The sequence below is a fragment of the Mauremys reevesii genome, linkage group 6 (assembly GCF_016161935.1).
Source record: "Mauremys reevesii isolate NIE-2019 linkage group 6, ASM1616193v1, whole genome shotgun sequence".
Lineage (NCBI taxonomy): Eukaryota > Metazoa > Chordata > Testudines > Geoemydidae > Mauremys > Mauremys reevesii.
The window spans coordinates 34360901-34383094 of record NC_052628.1 but is presented as its reverse complement, the minus strand read 5'-3'; the positions used below and the strand labels follow the sequence as shown (position 1 = coordinate 34383094).

The following is a 22194-nucleotide window of genomic DNA, read 5'->3' as shown; positions in this document are numbered from 1 at the left end:
CAGTAATGCTGGAGTGGTGAGTCAGCATCTTTCATTGATAATAGCCTTCTCACCTTCATTTGATCACAGTGGCTCTTTTCCACCGTATTGTGCCTTCTGTTTCTGAGAAGCAGCTATTTAACAAAACCGTTTCTACATGCATTTGAATTTACTCCTGCTCACTGTCCATTTGCACTCTGAGTTTTCATGCTGCTGCGCTCTTGTCTTGGGCCAGGACCAGTTGTAGAAAGACCAAAATATCATGAGAAAAGCTATTTCTGCTGCATTTCAAACATTGCTGACAGCTGGAAGTACCAAAAAGCTTGCCAGAAAGCCTGTTCTCATGTGATAGCCAGCCCAGAGTCTAGACCTAGGATCTTGAGCAAGTATTGCATAAATTTGTGAATGTTTATCTGAACAAACCTTTTGAGGTTCTTTCTCCATCAATCAGGATATGGGGCCTGATTCACCAGTGTCCCATGTGGTGCCTAATCTTTACTACACTCACTTGTGCAAAATGAGTACAAAGGCAGGTATAAATCCAAATCAGAATGATGGGGTCATACACTGGCTTTGCAGTGGTGTCCATAACTGCAGAGCCATGGAAAAACCAGATGCATGACAGTCAGCCCATTGCTAGCATTTCTTAGGTCTTTGTGCTGCATTCAGTTCTGAAAGCGGGAACGGAATACAAAAACTGGACACCCTCAGAACTGCAAAAGGAACCTAGGGAAGGCATCACTGGGAGTCAGGAGACCTGGATTCTTTTCCCAACTCTGCTACTGATTCATTGACACACCTTGGAAACAGCATTTAACTGTAAAAATGTGGGATGGGAAATACCCATCTTTGTAAAGGTGAATGAAAGGTGCTATCAAAGTGTAAAGCATTAGTGTTGTTTGTCCTGTAGCCCCATTGCTATGAGCTCTGGAAATTCCCATTAATAGAAGCCTTTCAGTAACTGCACACTTCAGTTTATTAGAGCCGTCTGCTCTCATTATACTGCCTAAACTGAAGTGTGTTGGTTTGGAGCACTTTAGTGAAAGGTCTGGAGCTTCTTATTAGGCTGAAATTAGATGTTTCAAGTCCCTACAAATACCAGTATTTTAACATTTGGCAATGTCTTCAAGTCATAAACTGGGCAAAGGGGGAAGATGAAGGTGTTTCCTAGCCACAAAAATGAGCAAATAGTTACTTTAATCTACTCTAAAGTCAGAAATAGTTCATGTATTATACAAAAAGCCACTTTGAGCAAATAAATCATTATTTAGTTTCCTTGAATGTAAAATTATCAGCATGACTCAACAATAGTGTGGTTGTGGCACAAAAGCCAGGATATGGTCACTGAAAACCTTTAAAATTAGACAAAGTTCATTAGATGTCAAAGTCTTTGAGCTGCTCTCAGCTTCCATGAGAGGAGGGTAACAAAGCCCAGCGGACCTGGGTGGGCATGTGTGAATGCAGGGATTGTTAGACCAACAGCATTCTCTTCCAGACCTCACGGGAACGCCACCATACATGCTGTGCACCAACCAGGGTCCATGAGAGGGTAGGTCTGGCAGTGGGAGACAGCAGGAATGGAGGCAGGGGTTACAGCAGCTCTGCATGGCCCTTCCCTTCCACTAAACCCACAGGCCAACCCACTGCAAGTTTAGCACTATTTAGTTCTCAGCGATGCCTGCAACATGCCAGGCACTTTTGAAACAAAGGGACTGTCATTTATTATGTTTGTATAACACCAAACACATTGGGGGCCCCACTCCCCCCAAAAATGCAGCACTAAGATGTCATTTGCAAACCATCACTCTGTTTGCTCTGCCTGTGTGGTTTCCTTTCCCTCCCACTCCCATCTTGAATCTGTCCTGTCTCTTTAGACTGTAAGCTCTGCAGGATAGGGACTGTCTATTACTTCAGGTTTGTGCAGGGCCTAGCACAATGGGCCTCCATTTTTAGTTGGTCTCTTGGTGCTACCATAATACTAATAATAATAATTTTACCTCATCTAACATCTTTAATGGTATCTGATTCTTGGAGAGTTTATGTTTTACCTACCACAAAGCTGGTTGAGCTTCTCCTGCTGGCCACTTACCCACCTGCTGTGATGGGATCCAAACACACTAAATCCCAACTTAGCACCCACTTGCTGAGGCTGGGCAGAATTTAGACAGTGTCCCTGGCTTTGGAACTCTAGGCACACACTCCAGGTGTAGACCTTGTGTCTGACACCCCTCTGGGCTGTGGAGACCCTGTGGAGTCCAATTGCCTAGGCCCTGATACTAGTGCTACCTCCTCCTCCAAGACTGCCAGCACATTCCGCAGAATCCCACCAAAGTGGGACTGCTTTCCAGTCTCTCTTCAGGGTTAAGGGGCAGTGAAAGCAGACACAAACTTGACACTGGATTTTAATCACAGTTTACTTAGCATGAGTGAGAGACAGATCCAGACAAAATAAAAACCACCTATATGCATTTCCCTGCATCAGGTTCCTCCACATTCTAAAGAGTTCTTTAGCCTTTGAAAGAATCCTCTGAGGTGTCCAGGGTCCTTCTCCCATCTCTCAAGGCTTCTCTTCAGACTTATTGAGCCTTCTCTAGGTCAGCTAGTTTCCTCTCCCCTTGGTTGGCCCCACAGTTGATCTGGATCCCTGCTACAAAAACCTGCCCATTCCTCTCCTGCTCAAAGCTTCCTGTTCCTGTCTCAGTGGGTTGATCAGATTTATATGTCCCCCCCACCAACCTCTAGTTTCTGCATTCTGTTCCTGTGGATTTTCCACTTCTCGTTCCAGCACATGCAGTTGGACGAACTAGCTTTTCCCAGCTTTAACCAATCCATTGTCTCAAGGATAGTTAAACCATTTCAGGTTTAACTGCCAACTATTATCTGTGGTCTGGCAGAGATGTTCTCCGGTCCTTGTCAGCGACTGGTGGATTTTACATCCAAACAGAGGCATTCCACAACACAACACTTCATAACAATGATTTCATAACATCAACCAGAATTCATAAATTGTACGTGCAGACTCCTCAAATCTTGACACCATCTCAACACTTCCTGGCTTTACTGTCCCAGATCTAGGTCCTTTAATCTTCACATCCTCTCCTGGAGCCCCTGTTCCTCCCCACTGTCCATCTGTTAGAATCAACACACACATATTCCCTCCCTCTGTTGGCCAGGAGGGGAGGGAAATGACTAACTGGCTGATCCAGTGGACCCTTATGGCTAGGGAGACCAGACAGCAAGTGTGAAAAATCAGGACGGGGTGGGGGCCAGTAGGAGCCTATATAAGAAAAAGACCCAAAAATCAGAACTGTCCCTGTAAAATTGAGACATCTGGTCACCCTACTTATGGCATAGTGAGGACTTGGAATGGGGCTATTCAGGTTTTCTATTTCTCTACTGAGTTCCCTGATTCTGATCTCATTCATATTTCATTGATTGTCCTGGCTTTGGATGGCTCCTGGTACACCTCGTAGAGTAAAAAGCTTCTTCATTAACTACTACAGGCATATCAAGAGCTACCTACATCTTGGAGCAGCACAGTCTGTCCTCAGTATCTTTCATTCTAATACTGAAAGTGTCATATTTTGAATTTAAAATCAGAAATGGGTGATTGGATTTCTGTGTGCATTCTCTCCTCCTGCACTCCCCCCTACCCAGCTCATCTTCCCCTCAGTTCTTGGATTCAAAATTAGATGGAACAAAAAATGCCCTAAGACCTTTCTTCCTTCCACTTCAAAACGAGAAAATTTCCAGTTCTTCTATTTTTCAATCCCTTCCCCCACCCCCACCCAAAAAAAAAAAAAAAAGCAAGTCATTTCACTGTTTTGCTGGTTGGGTTTGCTTCCCATGCAAAGTGTTTTTCCTTAATATCCTGCTGAATACACAATTGTTAAAATAATTCGTCCAAATTCATCACTGGTGTAACATTGATTTCAGTTGGAGTCACACCAGGAATTATTGTGGGCTATTAGTTTGCAGAATATTCTTGGTATTCAAGTGGGTGTGTTACATAACTGGATGGGGTGTTAATAACTATTCCAGCACCTGGGATGTATTTCACTTGTTGAGGGAGTTCTTTCCTGACTTATAGAAAGAGGCTTAATTAATTTTATTTAAGAGAAAGCTGTAGGAAACTATTTCACATCCAGTGCTCTGATTTGCTTTACCTGCTAACTGTATTTACAGGCAACTTTAAACTGTGACAGTTCTTATAGAAAAAGACTTCAGTTTCCTCTGTATCAGATGGATAATATGACACTATAGCCAACTCAATGCCCAGGACAAGTTGCTTTGCATCCAGTCTGTATATGCTAAACTTGAACTCACTTTAATATTAAAGTATCAAGAAACACAGTAAAGGGTTTAAAATATAATTAAGGCCCCATATACGCTGCACGAATCTTGACCTGATTTCTGTAGCAAGCTGCCTAGATTCTACAACTCTCCAGTGCAGCAGATATGAAATTGTTACAACTTCACATAGATACAAATATTGGGTTTTATTGAATTAAATATAAAAATAAGTACAATATTCCTTGCATTATTTCATTTGCTAGTACATTTAGTTTTACGATGCCCAAAACTTCACTTTCCATATGCTGCAGGATTTTGTAATGCAAATACAAGTTTCCCTTGTAGAAGCTGTCAGGGGAAAATTGAGGGATTTTGGCAAATGGGATGGGGACATTGTGGGCTTTTGACACCTGGTAGGTGTGGGAGGCAGTTAGAGATCATGAGATAAGCACTTTAGATGGCTGTTTCTGCTAAAAAGATCATCAGTTAAACAGTTAAGTCTATTTCCATCTATTTTCTTATTCTTAAATTGTAATTGGATCAGGCACCATATTCTTGTTCTGTATATGTACAGCACCCAACATAATGGGGTCCTGGTCCAGAACTAGGAGCACTATGCCAATACAAAATAATAAATAGTAATAATAGTCATTAGGTTTCAAAGCCAAAACTCCAATGAGACAAATGAAGCAGATCACACATTCCTTAAAGCTGTTTCAGGCTCTTTGCAAAGTTTTTCTTCACATCCATAAGTGCTAGAAGCCTTAAAATTCTGGATCACAGTTCTGTGGCAAGGGCTAGATTCTACTACTGCAGAATCATGGGAATTTATGAGGCTTCCCTGCCTACAAGACAACCTTTTTGGGATTCTTTGAAACCTTCCTCCATAACTGACTACCTTGAAATATACATCCGTCTTTCACACTACATAGAAAGTAAGAGATAAGGCAAATTCAGAAATGCATTGCTACAAAATGGAATACAGTTTTGTGAAACCAATCCTATTTTTAAAGCAGTTTTGAATATTTCAAAGAATGATGTCAAGTATCAGCGGGGTAGCCATGTTAGTCTGGTGCTGTATAAGCAGCAAAGAATCCTGTGGCACCCTATAGACTAACAGATGTTTTGCAGCATGAGGGTGAATACCCACTTCTTCGGATGCAAGCAGTGGAAATTTCCAGGGGCAGGTGTGTATATAAGCAAGCAAGAAGCAAGCTAGAGATAACGAGGTTAGATCAATCAGGCAGGATGAGGCCCTGTTCCAGCAGCTGAGGTGTGAAAACCAATTGCCTCGGTTTTCACACCTCAGCTGCTGGAACAGGGCCTCATCCTGCCTGATTGATCTAACCTCGTTATCTCTAGCTTGCTTCTTGCTTGCTTATATACACACCTGCCCCTGGAAATTTCCACTGCTTCCATCCGAAGAAGTGGGTATTCACCCACGAAAGCTCATGCTGCAAAACGTCTGTTAGTCTATAAGGTGCCACAGGATTCAAAGAATGATGTTGTGTTAATTCCAGACATGTTCTAAATTTATATATAAAGCCCCAGTGGTAAAAATAACCAGATGGCGAGCATCTTGGACAAAATATTGTTCATCTGACAAGCAAGAATAGCTTTTACTATATATAGTTAAAGAATGAGTCTTTAAAAATTGATCTAAGATAGAATAAAAATAAGTTAGTTTGAAATATTTCCAAGAATGATTTGTGCCAGCACTGACTTATGAAACATGTGCCCTGGGGTGGAGCGTGATCCTATTTTGTAAAGAGGGTCTTAGCAAAAAAAAAAAAAAAAAAAAAAAAAAAAAAGGGAAGGAGCTTCCTGGTGATAAAGCCAATAAGTAACATTATTAACAAGGCCTCAGATGCATTCCCCATGTCTGTTTCAAAATGGAGATCACCTTTCCATTCTAAATAGCATCATTCTGGCTAGCACTTCATAAGTATATATTGTGACAAAGTTCTGTCAGGGGTTCTGCATTTTCTGGCAGATTTTTGCTAGCCTCAGAGGCTCACTGTGACCCTCCACATAGCCCTTCTCTCTCTAGAAGCAAGGGTCACAGCTTACTGAGCCATTTTCATCATAAGCCAATAACAGAGGTGAAGAGAAGCAATCCTCCCTCGCACAGTCTCTGTTGTCTCCTAGTCTCAGTGATTAATCAGGGAGAGGAAGGGGGAACACAGGCCCACCCTCTCTCTACTCCAGGCTCCAGTCCAGGGACCCTAAAATTAGCAGCTATGGTAGCTGACTTTTTGGAAATAGGACATGTACAATTCCCTGGGCCACTTCCCCACAGCATCCCCCACTCAATATCTCCTTCACTGGTACCTCAGGGCCTCCTTCCTTACACCTGATATAGCATCATCCTGCTTCATTATTCCTCCTCCAACACTCCCTCCTATAACTCCTGGCACCCACACCTCACTGACTAACTGGAAGGCTTTTAACTAGTTCCAGCCAGCCCTTGATTGGCTTCAGGTGTCCCAATCAACCTAGCTATCTCCACTGCCTTCTAGAAGGATCTTAATTGGCCCCAGGTGTCTTGATTAACCTGGAGCAACTGCCATTTGGTTACCATGGTACCAGGGATTTGTTTAGCCTGGGACTAACATACCTGTTCCTCACTACTTTACTGTAGCCATCTGGCCTTGCCCCATCACATAATGAATGTTAAGTATATCACCAATTGCTAACCAGTCTGTTTTAAAATAAACTGTATGATCCCTTAATAATCCTAGCAGTTAACTGTTGATGGATTTGGTTAACAGCTAACAGAAAGAGACTCATTGCCTCTGGTCCAGTAATGTTACGTACATTTGATTCTGCAGTACACCTGCTTATGCTCCTGACCTACCTCTCTCTGCAGACCCAGCTTATTTATATTACAAAGACACACATCACTGTTTCATTTTGCTAAATTATTCCACCACGGATTTATGGTTCGAGACAAAGGAGAATTGCAGCATCAAAGTCTTGTAGTGTTGTATTTATGGCCAAGCCCATTCAAAAAACAACTGTGTTCAAAGACAGAGTGGGTGTAAAATGAAATATTTAGACAGCATCACAGTCTTCACCGAGCCTTTGAAAAGGCCCATCGTGTCTTCCAGCTTCAGTTTCTACAATTAGAAAAAGGTAGTGCAATTCTATCTCTGGGCTGGCTTTACATTTGGAAGAAAGAGACACTGCACACTGAGGACCGGGGTGGGATTTTCAATAGTACCTAAAGGACTTACATGCAGGTGTCCCATTGAAAGTTTGTGCTCCTAATTCACTGAGGTATTTCTGAAAACCTGCCCCTTGCGTCTGCCCTACCTGGCCACTGGAATAATCCACCTTGGTGATCATTCCTTCCAGACAGCAGTACGGCCATGGGAAAGGGAATGTGACCTGAACTTCCTTATTCTCCAGCAATCACTGGCTGCCAGAATGGAACAAAGAAGCACTTAAAGTTCCAAAGCTCCATGAACTCAACCTTGGTAAAGCGTGAGGGGGGGCGGGAAATGGGGCAGAGGCAAGAAGGAAAATCCAATATAGGAGATCATTGGAAAGTAGGACACTGAGGAGTATTTTTAAAGACATAAAAGAGAAATAGTATAAATGTGGCCTTGCCAGGAAGAAGTGTATATTAGACGGCAAGGTTTTTATTAAAGCCAGCTTTCTGAGCATATCGAGTGGGGTACATTACAGTGGGGTGTATGTCTGGAAAAACAATCAAAAAGAGCCTAGACGAATGCAGATAATAGTGAGCCAAACCTCAGGTGAGATTAACATGTTCATAAAGGGCTTGTGTGCTATGTACATAAAGCAAGTAAGAGTCCACTCTCAATAATGTGTGTGTTAAATCAGGAGCAATTCTGAGTCAACGGAGTTATCCCAGTGTAAAACCATTGAGAGATTGAATTAAGCTTTGTATGTAGCCTTTCAAGGAGTTGTATAAATTGTTCAGCTACAGTGTATTGCATGTGTCCAAATCTGCCATCCATAATAAAGCAGAATAGTGCGGTGGGTATAGTGACAGTAGTAGTGTGGGAACAAAGGCCTTTCCTTCAGCAACACAAAGACAACCCTTTGCTAAACTAAGCAGATTAATAAACCTTCCTCTGCTGCCCTCAGCAGCTCCTAGCAGGAGTCCTAGTAGACTAGAGAGTTGCACACTTCAACAGTTACATTACATACAGAAAGCCAGACAGAGAAATACCATCAAGTTAAGTGTAGGGCCTCACTTCGCTCAACCACCCAGGCACAGCCAGCCACTGGCAGCTCATGCAGACCTGCTTTGCACAAGTTTATATGACACTGTAATTAAGATACGAGTGGCCAGTCTCCACTACTGTTCCCAAGACTGGGGCCACGCTATTGTTCTGGCAACGCTGGGCAATTTTAACAAAATGATCAATGTAGACACTCCCGCACCAGCATATGGTTATGTTTTCTTTTGCAGCTGTTGGATCAAATAAGAGTCCTTTATGATCCTATTGAAACCCTTGAGTTCATTTGCAATTCTAAAAATATATCTTCATTGCAGTCAGTGTGGTAGGAACACCTGCTGGGTGCAGAGCGCTGCACTTCCAGAAGGCCTAGGGCACAAGAGACAGGAATTCACAGTACATCTGTCTAGCTTGGGCTTAGTTTAGGAAGTCACATTACGCAGTTACACAGAGGAAAGAAGGCGAGTCAGTTATAGGCAGAACCATCAGCAATTGGTTTGTAGGTAGAGGATACTTTTGCAGTTGAAACAACAATAACGATAAGTGAGACAGATCTTGTTACAGCTGCTTTTGAATTCAACAGATTTCGTGTTGTTTTGATTATCCGTGCTGTTTGACAGTTGGGGAGGTTTGCGTGGGTGTGATAAACACAGCTGAACAAGGGGCCTGATCCTGCTCCTACCCAAGTCATTGACTTCAAGAGGAGCTGGATCCAGCCCCCAAGAAAAATGTGCAACTACACGTAGCAGGCACGTAGCCCGGTGTAGTAGGTTAACCCTCTGCCTGGGCTTAGCCATAGGGTTGCCCAACTTTCCGATTGCAGAAAACCTAACACCCTTGCCCCACCCCCTGTCACGTCTCTTCCGGAGGCCCTACCTGGCCCAGCCCCCACTCACTCCATCCCCCCCCCGCCACCATTGCTCGTTCTCCCCCACCCTCACTCATTTTCACTAGACTGGGCAGGGTGTTGGGGTGCAGGAGGGGGTGAGTGTGTGGGCTCCAGGGTGGGGCCGGAAATTAGGGGTTCAGAGTGTGGGAGGAGGCTCCGGGCTGGGGCAGGGTGATAGGGTGTGGGAGGGGGGTATGGGCTCTGTGCTGGGTGTGCAGGCTCCAGGTGGAGCCAAAAGTGAGGGGTTCAAGGCTGCTGGGGGGGGCTCTGAGTTGGGGCAGAGGATTAGGGTCAGGGCTCTGGCTGGGGATACGGGCTCTGGTGTGGGGCCGGGAATGAGGGGTTTGGGGTGCAGGAGGGTGTTCAGGGCTGGGGTAGGGGGTAGGAGGTTGGAGTGTGGGAGGGGGTGCAGGCTCCAGAAGGGAGTTTGTGTATGGGAGGGGGCTCAGGGCTGGGGCAAGGGTGCAGGAGAGGGTTCGGGGTGTGGGAGGGGGCTCAGGGCTGGGAGTTGGGGTGCAGGAGGGGTTAGGGGTGTGGGCTCCATTCGGGTGGCGCTTATCTCAGGTGGCTCCTGGAAGCAGCCAGCAGTGCCCTCTGGCTCCTAGGTGGAGGAGTAGCCAGGCGGCTCTGCACGCTGCCCCCATCTGCAGGTGCCTCCCCCGCAGCTCCCATTGGCTGTGGCTCCCGACCAATGGGAGCAGTGGATCCTGTGTTCAGGGCAGGGGCAGCTCACAGAGCCCCAGTGGCCACCCCTGTGCCTTGGAGCCGGATATGCCGGGCCACTTCCAAGAGCCAAACGCAGCCAGGGAGCCTGCCTTAGCCCCGCTGCACTGCCGACCAGACTTTTAATGGCCCAGTCAGTGGTGCTGACCAGAGCTGCTAGGATCCCTTTTTAATAGGGCCTTCCAGTCAAAAACCAGATGCCTGGCAACCCTACTTAGCCATAGTATCTTTGAGTCTCTTCCCCCTAGGAGAACCCCCACTCCAGGGCACTATCTGTTCCCAGAGGATGTTCCGCTCACTCCTGGGGTCCAATTATTTCTAGTCCCTGGTGGTGGTCCCCAGATCCCACCACAGGTCATTTGTTGGGAGCAGCCTTCCAGGGCCCCTGGCCTGTATCAGACTTGTGGTATCCATCTGTCCCCAAACAAGGGGGGAGCGGGGAGGGACGGAAAGGCTAGCCCCCACCTCAGGCTTAACTCCCCTTGATACTGGCGCTCACTAGCAGCACAGCCTCTTCTCCTGGGAAAACTTCCCCCTTCTCTGGGGGAAGTTTCACCTTTTTTAGCTCCCCTTCTCCAGGAGGAACATGTTCTGCACGTGCACCTCACTGGAGCGGCATGAGTGTAGGAATGCTTGTTAGCCTTTCTGTCAGTGGGATGGGCTTGTGACAGTATTACTGACATCGGATGCTGGAGTGTAGACAGAACACAAATGTTCCTGTCAAGTAAGCTCATGCCTGAGCCAAAATAGGACGCTTATGAGGAGGGGAGATGAAGTCAGTCACTTACTTGGAAGCAGGAGAGAAGTGAGGGCCTGGAGGAGAAAAAGTGACAGTTTAAACTGTCTCCTCCCCTAAAGATAAGCTGCTTTTGGAGCAACAGTGTATGTGCAGCCATTTTTCACATGTTTTCTAGTGTAAAAACTGAACTGGGAGCTGGTAAATAGGCCAGACTATTTTTTATAAAAGAAAGTGAATGTAAAATGGCTGTTAGGCCATTAATTGCTTCTGAAAAGACAACTGAGTCTCTGGAATACAGGAAGGGGTGTTAGAGGGACTATTCAGTCCAAGGAACTGAACAAAGAGAACAAGTGGTGAAAAAGCAACAACAAATATATATCACTTGAGAAAAGATCCTTGTGCAAGGATTCTGGAATAAATGTAATTGGTCGAACTGGCTTTTTATTGTAAAACTGCATTTAGAGATAAATTTGATTATTGTTTGAATATTTGTTATATTGCTTGATTTCTATTTTTGGTAATAAGTGCATTATTATTAAATAACCATAGAAATGGGAAGTTGTGGTGTTTAGATGCTGCTTGTGATTACTAGAACTGGGAGCACTGGCTGTTGGGAGTCTGAAAGGACAAGAAACAGGAAGGAGGGGGGAGGAGTTGAGGAGGCTGAGTGAGAATTACAGAGGGTGCAGCTGCAGCTTGATAAAGAGGTTTCCACTGTAAAAATAAAGTCCTGTTGAAGCTTGTTAGTCCCTTGCCTGCTTGATACAACAGAAGTGTCCCTTTAAGAACAGACTGTGGCATTTGGTTATAGCAAGTGTTTTCAGGAACGAGAGAGCAGTGCCGTGTATTTCCAGAATGTGAATGACCCAACCTGTTTACTCTTTTCTAGAATCCTTTTAGGAGGAGCTACTTTTAGAGTGGAGCAATACATTCCATAAATCCTCACAAAATTGTCTTTCAGAAGTTCTTTTTAAATGAACTGTAAAATTACAAAGCTACCTTCTAGCAGCAATAAGCCTCTCCATACGTTAGTAAACTAAAGGTACGTCTTCATTACCCGCCATATCGGCGGGTAGCAATCAATTTCTCGGAGTTCGATATATCGCGTCTCATCTAGACGCAATATATCGAACTCCGAACGCGCTCCCGTCGACTCCGGAACTCCACCACCGCGAACGGGGTGGCGGAGTCGACGGGGGAGCCGCGGACGTTGATCCCGCGCCATGAGGACAGGTAAGTAATTCGAACTAAGGTACTTCGACTTCAGCTACGCTATTCGCGTAGCTGAAGTTGCGTACCTTAGATTGAACCCACCCCCCAGTGTAGACCAGGCCTAAGGGTGCACTCTCAGATGGCTGAAGACAAGCCCAACAACACTTGCACCTCACAATGAACCCAAAGCATAAACTAATAGCCAGAGAAAATTGGGTGGATGAAGAAGTGTGGACATGGGAGCAGACAAACAGCATGGAAGTTAGGATGAAGAGGGGGGAAAAAAGACTATGAGCCTGATTCTGATCTCTTGTACACTGGTATAAATCAGAAGTAACCTTAGGACCTGGCCTGGTCTAGGAATTCACTTTAATTACAATTTATCAGCGTTTAAACCGCATCAGCTCAACTGGAATTAGGGCTCTTTGGTCCAATTTTGCAGGTAGCCCCCAGATTCAGAGGGTGGGCTCGCAGGCAATTGGCTACCACCCGGCTTGGTGTGGAGGCTTGGCGAACCACGCAGCTCGAGAGTGATAATCGAGTGGACCTGCTACAGTCTCTCCCCACAGCAATGTGACGCTCTGACAGCTGACCAGCAGTCCTGTTGTGCCCTCTCCACTTCTATGGCGGGACCGCATGGAGTTGAACGCAATCCTCTGAATGGTTGATGAGCCTGCAGCAGTTGTTCATCCGGCGGCGCTCTCCGGGCAGCCAGCCCCCTGTTGGGAGTCCCAGGAGTCTCCAGCTCCCAAGGGCAGGGGGCCGGACCAGCAGGGTCTGAGAGCTGTCCCCAACAAGATGTGTCGAGCAGATGCGACAGCGAAGAGTTCCGAAGTCTGTGCTGAAGCGCAGAGAAGCGATGCATCGCGAAAGCAGAGAGCGAGGAAGAAGAGAAAAGGAAAAAGCCAGAGCGGCGAGTGAAAGAGGGAGGATGCGATGTGCTGCGCCGCAAACAGAAAGGAAAAGCATCAAGCATGCCATGCAGAGCCCCAGAAGAGGCCATGCGAACCTTCTTGGGTGATGCCCCTGCCGGGACACAGTTAGTGGCTGTGTTCCCCGAGCCAGCCACCCATGGGACCCAGAGGTGAGGGCGGAGAGGACAGTTCCCCCAGGGACAGGGCTGTCTCCCAAGGGGGGAGGACGGCCAGGATCTTCACATCACCACCGAGAGACCCCCCCAACCCCACCCTACCCCAGGACTCTCATCACTCCGACTCCCCAGGAAGAACAGGACCACCCCTTTAAGGGAATTATCAGGCATAGAAAAACCCTAATCTTTACAAAAAAATGAAACATAAAACTAAATATTTATTTATTAATATAATACATATAAAAAAAAGAAAAAATAATTTAAATATTAAATTATATATAGAAATAATATATATTAAACTATATAAGAGGAAGGTGTCAAAATAGGTCAAATAGAAAAATAGTAAGCGTTAGAGTGAAGAAGTCATTCAGTTCCTCGCTCCGTGGAAAGAGAGGATTATCTGGGACATGATCTCGCTTCCGCTCTGGAAGCCACACCTTCCACATTGAAGGTCCTGGTATAGAAGTGGCGTGGGTGCCTCTACTCGCACGGCTTCTATGGCCTGGTCTGTAAATAAGGCAAGCTTTCATCACTCTGCAGTTCTGGGCAGTGGGGAAATTACTATTGTGTCACTACTATCATGCTGGATTGCAATTGTGTAGCAATTATGCACCTCGCCTAACTTGCTCAATTGTGTTGCATAACAAGCACGCTGTATGAGTGCTATGCCTTTACAGCACAGAGGCCATTGCATATCCACAAGCATGTGCTGCCACATTCCGGCAGGGGCTGAGGAAGGCTAATGCAAAGCCTTTTTGCAAGGCTTTTGCAGGAGGAGACTAGCAATTTGCAACTGATAAGCAGTATGTACTGTAAGCTCGGCTAGGACTTTGCATGTGCAATGCAGATGGATGCAGCGTACTCTCCTGTGCAACTCTGTGCTCTCAGAGGCGAGACTTGACTTAGTTTTCAATTCGCAACTCTCTCTGAGATCTCTGTTACTTTGGTTTTGTTTCTCTCGGACTATCACCTCTGACTCAACTGCTTTTACTGCTGGCAAACATGTGTGTGTTCAACTGAATCACCTACTTTTTCACATCACACAGCATCCTGACTGACTGACCTCCGCATCCCAGCCCATCACACAGCCTGGCTGTTCCCAGACAAAGCGCAAGAAAAGGGAGAGGAGAGGGCGGCCCAGCAGCCCAGCAAGAGCGGAGAGAGGCGCAGCAGCAGAGCAGAGCACAGGCGAGCCAGCAGAGCACAAGTGCCTGGAGAGGAGTGGAGGGGGAGATGGCCAGCGGCAGCGGACGGAGCATGAGCGACGCAAGAGAGAGCAGAGAGGAGGGGAGCCGCCTCAACGAGGCGCGGAGCAGTCGCAAACGTCCCCCGACCGCAGCCCAGTCCAGACGCCCCTGCAAGCGCGCCGCCAACAAGCCTCACCCCTGCAGCACACCACCCAAAGTGACAAGGGTGCAGAGCGAGAGGAAATTGAGGGCTCCAAGAACTTTAGCATCAACCCTAAAGCACAGTGCCTCAAACCCCCACTGTGCAAATTATAAAAAACAACAAGTTCAAGTTCCCACCCAAAGCTGTTTCCTTGTTACTGACAACTTGTCCCATGTTGTTCTGTTTTTCATGTATTGCTTGTGTACAGCCCATGGTTGTTGTGCCACTGTTGTTGTTGTTGTTTGTGTGCACATAGTGGCACTGCAATTTCACTGCACTTGGCTGCAGCTGCAGCAGTATGCTGCACTGACTGCACACACATGTGTATGTCACAGGGCACAGGCACCAGTCTGTGTCTGCCTGTGCAGGCAGGCCCTATGCTATGCTTTGTTTTTGCAGATGTGCAGTATCCTTGTGCAGGCACCTGCCCTTCCCCCCCCATCATTGCCCCAGGCTTCCTTCCCCCCTCACATGCCACCCCCCCGAATCCTCCCCCCCCCCCCCCCCCCCTCGCCCCCCCCAGACCTCACCCCCACCCCCCCCAACCCCCCCCACCCCCCAAACAACCCCCCCTTCCATCAACCTCACCCCCCCCCCACACCCCCACACCCTTCCTGCAACAGAATGCCCACATGTTAACACCTTAAAACAGCACAGAATGCTTCCATGTAAAAAATTGTAATAATTAAAAAAAAAAAGTTAAAGCATTAATTATTAATAAAAAAACTTGGTTGTCCTTAAATTTAAAACGTCCTTGGGAAGTTTTAAATCTCTGAGAAACTTAGTTTTCAATGCTTCCCTGATCGCTTTCAAAACCCGCTGGGATGCTCGCTCTCCTGGATCAGCCAGCAGCTCCCCTGATCTATATCGCTCTGAATGGGCTGATCTCTGCCAGCAGGTGTCTGGCTGCTCGTAAAACAGCCAGCTCCCAAAAGCACAACCAAGAGAGCTTTAAGCAGGGATATTTGATTCGCATACAGAGAGTCGCGAGCATAAAGAAGGTCGTCCAGCTCTTCTTGATCCGTGGAGCACTCCCACCCCAATTCATCCGCCATCTCCCACTTGTTGAAGAGTTCCTTTTCAGTTCACCATTCTGGTTCCTTTTCAGTGTCCAAGGCGCCTGTGGCAGGCCAGTAGGGGGCGAGGCCCAGGCCTGGGGCGGACAGGCATTCCCGAGGATCCTTCTGGGGGATCAAGAAAGTGCCCTATTTTGTGAAAACCTGCCTTTGCCCTCCTGAAGAAAGCCTTCCTGAACGTGCCTGCCAACACGCGTCCATGAGCCCCACCCGCCGCACCCCCATGATGTTGGCCCAAAGTCCCCCCCGCCTCCACCCACAGTGCAGCACTTTTGGCCCCCTGGGCCCCTGGGCCTGGCTGGCCTGGTGGGCTGGTGCTGGCACCATGCCCCCGTGCCCCTCCATCTATGGCCCCACCCCATCTTTTTGGGCTCCCATCCGAGGCCTGGCCATTCTATGTGTCACTGGACATTCCGACAGTGCGACGATAGCGCGCAGTTGCTCAGCGATTGCGTGGGGGGGCGGGCCTGCAGCCAGCAGGGGCGGCGCCCTGGGCAGGCGGCGGGCACGGGCGGGGCGCATCCCCGGGGGGGTCTGGGGGCCCGGTACCTCGGCCGCCGGCGCCGGCCGCCGCATGCGGGCCGGGCGCCCGATGCCTGCCCCCGTGCTGCGGCGGTCCCTGCGGCCCCGCTCTCCCCCGCGCGGTCCCGCGCCCCGGCTTCCCGGCCCCGTCGCTCCCCCGCGCTCCGGGCCGCGCGAGGCGGGGCCGCCGCCCCGGCGGAGCCCGCCGCGGCGGCCCCCCAGGGGGCGGGGACGGCCGGGGGGAGGGGGCCGCGGGGACTGGGGCGGCGCGGGCGGGCAGCGCGGCTTGGGCTAGCCTAGCTTGGCAGCAATCCCGCCCCCCCACGCAGCCCGCCCCACGGTGGTAGTGGCCACGCCAAAGTGGTGCTCTGGTGGCAGGCTGTCTGGCTGGGTGGGTGGCCGGCTGGCCTGCACAGTCAGGGCTGCTCGCATCCTGGTGTCCTGGGCCTGTCCTGCAGGGACACAGGGCAGGCACAGTTCAAACAACACAAAGAAAGCATCCTGAAGCATCCTGAAGCCACCCACCCCATCTGTGATCAGCCAGACCTGCAGCACTATGCGTCCCCACCAGTGTGTGCTTGTTTCCCCCCCCCCATCGTGCCCACCCCCCATGCCTTCCCCCCCACCCCCCGGCTCTCCACTGCCCGGCGTACTGCTTTAGGAGAGTCTCCACTCCCTCACCTGTCTGGTGGAGCCTCCTCCGCCTCGCTTCTTCTCTGTGGTGGACTGTGGAAGGGGTGGGCGATGCGTTGCGTTGACAGCAGCGATAGTGCAGCGCGCGGATAGGGCTCCATGCTCCATGTGTGCGTGCGCACGCGGCCAGACCGACCAGAGAGAGGCGCGAACAGATCAGATTTGGCGCTCCAAAGGAAGAGAGAGGGCGGGATTGACGGGTTCAATAATTCACACATTTTGCATTTTTTCCCCATGCATGCATTGGTCAAAAAAAATGAGGGGCGGGCGGAACTGTGGGGGATGTGGGTTCACAGCCTGCAAAGCAAAGTCAAGCTGGCCCGTGTGTGGACTAGGAAAGAAAAATTTGTGTATGTATTATGGGACACACACAAATCGATTCAGTCGTCAAAAAAAAAACAACTTAAGTAGATTCGAAATAGTCCTGTAGTGTAGACAAGCCCTTAGTTAAGTAAAATGAGTGAAAGTGAAGGGATGTGGGGCCCATTGACTTGAATGGTGTTAAAGGATAAAGTGTATCCAAGATGTTTTATCTTGTCCTTTTGGGTCTTCTCAGATGCAGAACCAGTTTACTCCCTAGAATAACAGCCAATGAATAACAGAAAATGTATTCACCAATTAAACTATTTTGACAGTTGGCAAAAAAATTGATTGAATAACATTCGCTGAGTGGTTGAATGATGACAAAAGCATGTGAATAATTTAGTAAAAAAAACCACCAACATTTATTGGCTAAATATTAGCAATTAATAATTTGTCCAGCTCCAATAATGACTGATCCATCTGCTACATGGGGACTAGGTCTTATCTTTGCAGGGAGATCAACATGATGCACTAAGCTTAAGATAATTGTAGAGCCTATCTATTAACTTATAAACTAATTAAGTCATCCATTTATATGGATATCAAAAATATCCATATCGGTTAATTATCACAAATTTCAGAAAGGATGTTGTACCTTGTGCTTCAGGACAAACTAGTTTTTAAAATACTGGAAATCAGGATGAGGGAACACATTATCCTACATCTGCCTCCTCCGGCGTTCTCACTCCTTCCTCTGAAGCATCTGCTGCTAGCCACAGTCAGAGACAGAACACTGGATTATATGGCCAGTGTCACTTTCCATGTTTTTTAACTTCAAAAATAATATAGATCCCAGAATGCATTTGAGTCCCTCTATCCCTCAATTCTAAATCATCTTTTCATTAAAACCAGGCCAACTGCAGAACCAAATCCAACCAAGGGTTTGGAATTCCTGCCTGTCACGGAGTCACTGGGCGAAACTCTAGAACTACTCCATATGAAGCAGGTCAGGACTCTGGGGGAACATGCCTCCTCTCTCTGAGAATACTATCACCAGGGCAAGAAGCTTAAGAGCTTTGACCTTCCTGGGTCTGATCTCTGAGCATTCAGGATCTCCTTCCACACCGTGCGCTGTGAGTCTGCCTGGGCAGGGCTCCTGGGGAAGTCAGAGAGCCCTGCACTCCAACTCCACAGTCAGATGTGACTCTCAGCCACCCGGTAAAACAGAAGGTTTATTAGTTGACAGGAACACAGCGCAGAACAGAGCTTGCACTCTCAGAAATCAGTGACTTTCAGCCAACTCCATCTTGGAGAGTCCTGGGACAGAAGCCCTGGACTCCCCCTCTTCCGGCCCCCCCAAGCAGACTGCCAGCTTCCAATGACCCGACCCCAGACACCTCCATTGCTCCTCTTCCTTGTCTTTGTCTCACTTCCTGGGCAAAGAGTCACCTAGTCGCACCCCCTCCTGGGTCTGAGGTTACGAAGGGCACCAGTCATAGCATATGTGCAGGCAGCTGGAGCAGCCTCACCTGCCCCAGAGGTCTCAGCCAAAATCACACATCCCTATTCCCACCACCAAGGTATTGGTGCAGCACACAGGGAAACAGAGGCACACACGGTATTCATGGAAAACAGTAAAACTGCCATAGACTCAACAGTAAGACCCACATACAACGTAACAAGGGAAAATCTCCACTTCATCACATTGCCTTCCATCTCTTATGTTTGCTTATAAATGGCCACAGTAGCTTGGCTTCCATGCCAAATTGACAGAGATGTGGATAGCTGTTCTTGGTTTGGAGTAGATAGCTATCTTCAGATACAAAGATTAATTCAATCAGGAGCCAATGCATTAACGTTGGATCCAATTTCTTTTGGCCATGTCTGTCTTACAGAGAGTTTCTAAAACTAAGCCTCTCTCCTCTCTCTGTGATGCAGAAATGAAATAAAAGGGGGGTTTTGTTATATAGAAACTATATGTCTGCAGCATTGATTAATTTAATGTTGCAATAATTATAGCTGAATAATATCTTAGATTTATCTGGTAGCCTGCTATACAGTAGGTTCTACATAGGCAGAGAACATTGGAGAACAAAGAATTTGGATCTTTGTGTGTGAAATAGATAGAGTTAATTTGTAATTGTTAACTAAATACAATTCTTCCTTAGCAAAAAATGGAATCATCTCATTGTCAGGATTAGCTGAGACACAGTGTACAAAATATAGTGGCACTAGAGTAAATGCTGAACCTTGCTGGCATGGGTAATGCAAAACAAAAGATTAAACTGCTGAAATGTATTGTTCCACCAACAAATTAAACATAATGCTTATACGTTCATTTTATTATTCTCTGTTAGTATGCTAGAATATAAAAATAAACTAAGACAGACAGTGCCTGAATCACCACTCTGTCGCATTCATTTTGCACCAATATAACCCTAGTGGAGTCTCACAGGTGGAGAACTGGTGTAATGATGAGTGAATCAGGCTCTTCGATTTTAATCTATCATTGATCACTGCAGTGGGGCACTTTGCATCTTGGAAAAATCTATTTTTGGGCACGAAAGCATGGCATAGCAGTGGATTTTCTGAGGCACTGGGATGGGTGCCATATATCAGGGGGTCATGAGAAGGATCAAGCCATTATAAATTATCACTGCAATAAATTATGCCAGACTGTAACGTTAAAATATGGACAATATTGGAGGGGTAGCGGGAAGGATCTTTGCAATAGCAAGAGTCCCTGGGGCACCAAATGGAGCTGGCATTCAGCTGCCCTTCTGAGTGTGCAGCATGTTTTTCTCCTATGCTAGGACAGCTGGGGCCTTACTCCATCCCATCCCATCCCCCACTATAGTCTTTGGAGAATCTAGTGCCAGCAGTAGCACTAGACTAGTGCAAGGCCTCCTCTCCTATACCAACTATGGCTGGTCCTTCAAAAGGAGTACCAGGGAGGGAAAGCCTCCTATGCCTTTATTATCTCCACCTTTGCACACCCATGAAGAATATGCTACCATGTGGCCCATTATTATACTTACAGATTGCTGTTTTCAGGAAGGGCTGTGCAAATCAAGGTGCTTTGGAGAGCTGAAAATGTACGAGAGATCACACAGCCACCATCAAAATGTTGCCACCTCTTGATGTAGGATTTGCCAACAATTGTATAATAATAGCATCAGCAATGACACATCATAATTTCAGGAGAGAGCAAGTCTGTTATTTAATGAGCTGGCAAGCGTGAACGCATGCCCTTAATATCTGCCAGCTGGAATCAACATTTCTTAGCCATTTGTCAACCCCCTATACGGCTAAGACCTAATGGGGATTCTCCTTCAGTTCAAGCAGTGGAGGTCTGTGCTTTTGGAACAAGGTGATTAGAGTGCTGTTGGAGTGAAGTTACAAGTGGCTACTGTGCAAACAGAGTGAAGTGTTTAGTTACAACAGGTTAGCCAACTGAAGTGACAGGGAAATGGTGAGTAGAACACAATTGCCCGGTAATTACCCAATGATATTTAATGACCAAACATTGTCAGAGCCTTAATCTTATGTCCCATATCAATGATGTATCAAATCAGGCAGTCTGACACTGTAATTTTATTTTTTCAGTCAGAATAATTGTTTGCATCCTGCCATTATAAAGCTTTCAAAATTTTTGATGCACTGTTTTTAATTTTCCCTATAACATTTCATTTTCAGATGTCCTGCCAAAACCACTACCATAAACCCAAAAGAATATAAATAATGAAACTATGTATTGTGCTTTCTGCATTTAAAGTGTACTATTTTTCAGCTATATTTGAAAATAGGGCTTTTAGCAAGATCATGCTTATTCTCTAGAATACACTTACTTTAAAAAGCGGGATATAAACCCTCTTTGCTCTTGAGTCATGGACTTTAAATTTAAAAAGTCATCTGCATCTATTTAAAAAATGAAAATCATTATTTTACATTTGATATAACAAAACCTGGCTCTGGACTGAACAGCAAAAGGCAAAGCATGACAACAGCTTGATTGAATTAACCATCAGAGAGTCTCTTGACTGAATTACAACTTTTCAATTCAGTTCTCTCAGTTCACTCATTTATTTCATCTAGAATATTTCTAGAAAGAAATCCCTGTCTCCTTCCAAATATAAATCTGGCTATTTATCACGAGACATGCACCCACCCCAACCCCAAAGATAGTCTTTAAATAACATGAAGGTCTAGAACAAGCAAACAAATATAAAATAACTCAAAAGAAAATTTAAATTATCATCTTTATGATTAGCTGCTCCTCCAGCTTTAATTCACTACTTTGTGCCTAGAGAAACAGCTGGGATCTGAGATCAGTGCATGATATTACCTTCCTTACAGTAGGCATAATACCTTGGAACTGCAAAGTCAAGATAGGGACTTAGGGTAAAATGTTTCCCTCGTTTGGAAAATCTTACAATGGCAGAAAACTTCCTTGGGAACTATCCATCATCCCCACCAAAGGGGGAAGGGGGTGCACGCAAATGTTAATCATTAATTACATTAAGTGACTTTACAATTTAGCGCAAAGTTTCATGGATGTTTTAGGTAATTGGCATGGAACTGACAATTCTAATAGTGGCCAAAATCTGGTCTCATTTGCACCAGTGGATATCTGGAGTAACACTCTTGACGCCAGTTGACAGTCCTGGAGAGCGATGTCCTCTGTATGCAGCACAGATGCACAAGCATTATGCCTCAATGCCGTACTGAAGAGACCCCCTTGAGTGAGAAAGCAATTTGTTGTTCATGCTTATTCAGTTCACAGGGTCTCTGCTCGGCTGTCAATAAGGACAGCAATTAGTGCTAAACATGGTGGCGTTTTTGATGTGGACACATCTACAAAGAAGCTGACTTCAGTGGAGTTATCTCAGATTTTACACCAGTGCAACTGAGATCAGAACCTGGAGCATTATGTATTTTCTATGTAATTTTACAGTATATTACTGCACATATTTTCTGTTACATAAATAGTAATATAAGACTCCACAAGACTTCGAGCATCATGAAACATAATAAATAAAATATTTGGCAGTATTTCTAATATGGGGAAACTGGCT

At 46.5% G+C, this 22194-nt stretch overlaps 1 long non-coding RNA gene across 1 annotated transcript; it reads right to left on the bottom strand.

Annotated features, from left to right (window-relative positions):
• Window positions 1-1380: 1380 nt before the first annotated feature.
• Window positions 1381-21039, bottom strand: LOC120407740. Its single transcript, XR_005600222.1, has 3 exons — window positions 20968-21039; window positions 20158-20206; window positions 1381-1534 (listed from the first exon to the last, which is right to left on the bottom strand). It is a non-coding gene; the product is annotated as an uncharacterized LOC120407740 (long non-coding RNA).
• Between the last annotated feature and the right edge of the window lie 1155 nt (window positions 21040-22194).